Source organism: Mus caroli, unplaced genomic scaffold (genome assembly GCF_900094665.2).
Source record: "Mus caroli unplaced genomic scaffold, CAROLI_EIJ_v1.1 scaffold_17667_1, whole genome shotgun sequence".
In the NCBI taxonomy this organism is placed as follows: Eukaryota; Metazoa; Chordata; class Mammalia; order Rodentia; family Muridae; genus Mus; species Mus caroli.
The window spans coordinates 10,442-16,554 of NW_018389137.1; the positions used below are offsets into that span (position 1 = coordinate 10,442).

The window sequence follows — 6,113 nt, forward strand, 5'->3', positions numbered from 1 at the left end:
GATCAAGAAAAGAAAGAGAATGTCTGCAGAATGTTCTTTGGAAAGATTACCAAAGTAAGTAAAGAGAAAGTTTTTTAGTTGCCCCAAGCAATTACAAAAACACTACATATCTATGTGATTACCAGGCAAAGTTGAAAAGCATTTTATTGGGCAAATAAAGACCAGAATGATCTCTGTGCCAATGACCTTTAAGTCACCTGACAGGCAAGGATATGGTGAAGTGAAAGCATTCAGGCATCCAGACACCAGTCTCTAGAAGCTTTTGATGATTTGACTTACAATGTACAAATCACAAGTTCCCAGAGAGGAAGAACTGATGCATATACAAACAATAACTGGCCAGTCTGTGTGTTTCCTGCTTCATATTACTCAAGAGGAAAATGACTTATGGTATGGCCCCCAAAATACAGCATACAATTACCAAATACAATGGAACCCATTCATAAAAATCTGACAAAGAAGTCAATTTGATTTCCACGTGTGTCATTTACTTCAATTTTAACACATGTCTGTGCTTCTTGGTGACTGCAAAATGGTAAAATTTAAATAGTTCATTTTAAAAGTTTCATGTTAAAAGTGAAGTTCTATCTAAAAACAAGTTTCGCTCATTGAATGCAAAGCCAGGCCTACACGCAAGCAACCATGTCTAAGGGACCTGCAGTTGGCATTGATCTTGGCACCACCTACTCCTGTGTGAGTGTCTTCCAGCATAGAAAGTTGGAAATTATTGCCAATGACCAGGGTAACTGCACCACGACGAGCTACGTTGCTTTCATGGACACAGAGGGATTAATTGGGGATGCGGCCAAGAATCAGGTTGCAATGAACCCCACCAACACAGTTTTTGATGCCAAACATCTGATCAGGAGTAGGTAGGTTTGATGATGCTGTTGTTCAGTCTGATATGAAGCATTGGCCCTTCATGGTGGTGAATGACGCAGGCAGACCCAAGGTCCAAGTGGAATACAAAGGGGAGACAAAAATTTCTACCCAGAGGAAGTATCCTCAATGGTTCTGACAAAGATGAAGGAAATTGCAGAAGTGTACCTCAGAAAGACTGTTACCAATGCTGTGGTCACAGTGCCAGCTTACTTCAATGACTCTCAGTGACAGGCAACAAAAGATGCTGGAACTATTGCTGGCCTCAGTGTACTTCGAATCATCAATGAACCAACTGTTGCTGCTATTGCTTATGGCTTAGATAAGAAGGTCGGAGCTGAAAGGAATGTGCTCATTTTTGACTTGGGAGGTGGCACTTTTGATGTGTCAATCCTCACTATTGAGGATGGAATTTTTGAAGTCAAATCAACAGCTGGAGACACCCACTTGGGTGGAGAAGATTTTGACAACGGAATGGTCAATCATTTCATTGCTGGGTTTAAGTGAAAGCACAAAAAAGACATCAGAGAGAACAAGAGATCTGTCTGCCATCTCCGCACCGCCTGCGAGCAGGCCAAGTGCACCCTCTCCTCCAGCACCCAGGCCAGTACTGAGATTGATTCTCTCTATGAGGGAATTGACTTCTATACCTCCGTTACCCGGGCTTGATTTGAGGAATTGAATGCTGACCTGTTCCGTGGCACACTGGACCCTGTAGAGAAGGCCCTTTGAAATGTCAAACTGGACAAGTCACAGATCCATGATATTGTCTTCGTTGGTGGTTCTACCAGAATCCCCAAGATTCAGAAACTTCTGCAAGACTTCTTCAATGGAAAGAAGTGAACAAGAGCATTAACCCCAATGAAGCTGTTGCCGATGGTACAACTGTCTAGGCAGCCATTCTATCTGGAGACAAGTCTGAGAATGTTCAGGATTTGTAGCTCTTGGATGTCACTCCTCTTCCCTTGGTATTGAAACTGCTGGTGGAGTCATGACTGTCCTCGTCAATCACAATACCACCATCCTCACCAAGCAGACACAGACTTTCACCACCTACTCTGACGACCAGCCTGGTGTACTCACTCAGGTTTATGAAGGTGATAGGGCCATGACCAAGGACAACAACCTGCTTGGAAAGTTTGAGCTTACGGGCATCCCTCCAGCACCCCGTGGGGTTCCTCAGATTGAGGTTACTTTTGACATCAATGCCAATGGCATCCTCAATGTTTCTGCTGTGGATAAGAGCACAGGAAAGGAGATCAAGATCACCATCCCCAATGACAAAGGCCGCTTGAGTAAGGAAAATATTGAGTGCATGGTCCAAGAAACTGAGAAGTACAAAGCTGAGAATGAGAAGCAGAGAGATAAGGTTTCCTCCAAGAATTCACTGGAGTCCTATGCCTTCGACATGAAAGCAACTGTGGAAGATGAGAAACTTCAAGGCAAGATCAATGATGAAGACAAACAGAAGATTCTTGACAAGTGCAATGAAATCATCAGCTGGCTGGATAAGAACGTCTGCAGAGAAGGAAGAATTTGAGCATCAGCAGAAAGAACTGGAGAAGGTCTGCAACCCTATAATTACCAATCTGTACCAGAGTGCTCGTGGCATGCCTGGGGGAATGCCTGGTGGCTTCCCAGGTGGAGGAGCTACCCCATCTGGTGGTGCTTCTTCAGGCCCCACCATTGAAGAGGTGGATTAAGTCAGTCCAAGAAGAGGGTGTAGCTTTGTTCCACAGGGACCCAAAACAAGTAACATGGAATAATAAAACTATTTAAATTGGCACCATAAAATAATAATAATAATATAATAATAATAATAATAATAATAATAATAATAATAATAATAATAATAAAAACAAGTTTCTCTCGCCAATTTGCAAGTGAATATATCTCCCTCTAGTGTTCAAAGAAAGCAACACAGTCACTCTCGTTTGTCTGGTTGTGATTAGTTGAAGATCAAAATGCAGTAAGAAAGCAGCATTGCTGTTTGTTTTCCTAGGAATTGTTCCACATATATTTCAGTGTTTTACTGAACAAATACCACATGCATGAACTGCCAGCCTTGTTTTGTGGGTTTCTTTCATATCTAATCTATCTGCTGTGACTTTGAACTTGCATAACTTTGTTAAAAAGTTGAAAACTGTGTGATATTTTTTTAAGTGTCCTGAAAGAGAAATGGGAACCCCAGGGTCTGCTCCCCTCCACAATAAAACCATCTCAGCAGCAAAATGAAACAGTAACAACAAACCATCCTAACTGTGTGAGAGAGAGAGAGGTCCAGGGTAAATCCAGCTGAACGTGATAGTCAGGGAACCAAAATATAAACACAATTTCTCTCCCTCCCTCTCTCTCTCCTCCCCTCTCTCACTGCCTTTCTCCCAACTCCCCACCTCTACCTTATTTGATAGCATCATCTGAGAATGAACTTCCGATCTATACCCTGACTACTAATGCAGCCAGAGCTGTCTGGCTTATTTCCATCCCAACATCTTTCTTGGTTATCTAACAGTCACCTTAAACTTAAACATATTTAATCCCTAATTTCTAATTTCTTTCACCTTCCACCATCTACCAAGTGGCTTAAACCAAAAGGCCAGCCAGCCAGCACAACCCTAGCTGACATTTGACCTTAGCCTGGTTCCTCACATTTGTGTTTCCTCCAGAGCAATCTCTGATTTGTCCTCCCCCAAGCCCCAACCTTCCCAGTCACCGTTACTCCCTCCCTGCCTTCTCCAGTCAGATTCCTAGTTGGCCTGCCTGATCCAAAGAAGAATCAACACCACACATATTACTTCCTTTTGAAAGATGTCCACAGTTTCAAAAATGAGAGTTATGAAATAAACTAAGGAAGAGCATCACAAAACCCAGGACTTTGGGTGGCTTAAGCTTAGACAACGTGATTTGTTTTTACACTTATCTATGTTACTGTGTGTATGCCTGTGTGCAGTCTGTGTGTGGACTTCAGAGGACCAATTTTGAGAGTAGGCTCTTGCCTTCCACCATGTGGGGCCTGGGGATTGAACTCTGGCCATCAGGATTGGTGACAATTGCCTTTACCTACTAAGCCATCTCATTGTCCCTTATTTGTTTACTTATTTGGGACAAAATCATATGGCCTAAGAAGCTCACTGCAAATCTCTACATAGCTGAAGTTGCCCTTCAATTACTAATTCTCCAGCATCTACCTCCTAAGTGCTAGTGCTAAGACAATATATTCTAAAGGAAAAAAAAAAGAAGGAAAAAAAGTCTTTTTATAAAAAGATTGTCCTAGAATCAGCATAAGAATTGTGTATATGATCCTTAAACAAGCATTTGATCCATATTCAATAAAAAATCATCTTACCAACAAAACAAAAATAACCCAGCACTGTAAACTTTGAAGAGAGCACAGATCAGAAAACATCCAACTGGACAGAGCTAGGGGAACTAAAATATGAAGCAAATTTCTGTTCTCCACTTAGCCTTTCACACTCAGTTAGCTGGGAACCCACTCTACTTACCTAAAATGCACTTCCACATTTATAGATTAGTAAATCTATACTGATAACTCTACCCAAGGGAAGCTCTAAGTAGCTGACATAAACGCTACAGGAGACAGATAACAGGAGTGAAATAATGCCTCCCTGTCACTTGACGGACCCAGTAGCTCGACATCTCTGATCTAAAACTCACTTTGAGGAATCCATTGATGCCTGTCAGGATCTTGAGCTGGACGTAGTCTGAAAGGCAAGGAGAAGGGATTGCTTTTTTCATTCATGTTTCAGTTTGTGGCATCCCAGACAATGAAGAGAATTACTGTGGGAACCCAGCCCCATGTGCCACATTCCTTCTGCCTGACAGAGTACAGGACAACCGACAGACATAAAAGCACTGCTTTTGCTGAATTTCATTAAATGGGTTTCTTTCTAGAATTTTGGCAAGGTGCCTTGCTGCAGACAGATTTAGAAGCAGGATCCTGCAAGCGAGAAGTTGGCCAGGGAAGCAGTATGAATGGGAGGCTGCAGAAGCAACACAGAAAGTCACAGTAATGGGATGTCTGCCATGACAACTATAGGCCTTTGAGACTGGGGCATGTGTCCAGAAGGCAAGGACTGAAGTATGCTTATTGATAGGAAATGGCTGGCCATCTCAGGCTTCTGTCTCTCTCGGGTGGTTGCTGTTAATCCCTAGATGCCCCCTGCCCTCCTCAGTTGGGTGTAACCCTTCACAAAGTTGTCCAGTTGACCTTGGGCTTCTAGCAAGCATCCTCTGTTCCTGGGAACTGCTTGGAGAAGGCCTTATTAGCTGGTAGCCTGACCACACCTTCCTTTCTCCCACTCATTGTCTGTGGTGCCATAAAGCCAGTGAAATATCTCAGTGTGTAATGACATTTACTATCAAGTCTGCTACACTGAGTTCAATCCTTGGAACATGCATGATAGGAGGAGAGGAGGCTAATGCCCACAGGTTGTCCTCTGACCTCTACATACTCCCCCACACACACACCCAATAAATAAATGTATAAAACCAAAAGAAGGGGACTGGAGAAATGGCTCAGTGGTTAAGAACACTGTCTGCTTTCCCAGAGGTCCTGAGTTCAATTCCCAGCAAACACATGGTGGGTCACAACCATCTGTAGCAGGGTCTAATGCCCTCTTCTGGCATCTGAGTACATGCAGATAGAACATTCATGTGTATAAAATAAATAAGATTTTAATAAAAAATAAAACCAAAAGAAAATCAAGTGCCATGAAACCCTTTCTCTGTTTTCATTAAAGGGTTTACCGTTTTAGTTCTTCCATGTCAGTAATCCACCTACAGGAGGTAATTTTTATATGTGACATTGTCTATGTCACATTTGTGCACGTGGATATCTACTTTCCTCAGTATCATTTGTTGTGAAGACATTGTTTCATCACTGTAGCTTTGTACTAAATTTTGAAATAAAAAAAAATATGAGGCTTCCAAATATGTCACTTAAAAAAACGTTGTTTTTGGCCATTCTAGATCCCTTAAGATATTACATAAATTTTAGGTTAGGAACCTGCCATTTCTCAACAGAAAACGTTTACCGTCAGGTGTGGTGGCATTAGCCTGTAATTCTAGCACTTGGGAGGCTGCCACAGAAAGATTGCGAGTTTGTGACCTGTCTAGACTATGAAATGAGACGATCTCAAAACCAAAACAAAATAAACAAAATTAAACAAAAACTTTTCAGTAGGAGGCAGTTTACATTTAAGTCTAAAGTCCTC

General features: G+C 42.1%; 1 pseudogene across 1 annotated transcript; it reads left to right on the forward strand.

The window, feature by feature from the left end:
- The first annotated feature begins 627 nt into the window (after positions 1–627).
- Positions 628–2,668, forward strand: LOC110287960 (annotated as a pseudogene). The gene has a single exon (XR_002377263.2). The product of XR_002377263.2 is annotated as a heat shock cognate 71 kDa protein pseudogene (transcript).
- Positions 2,669–6,113: the final 3,445 nt, after the last annotated feature.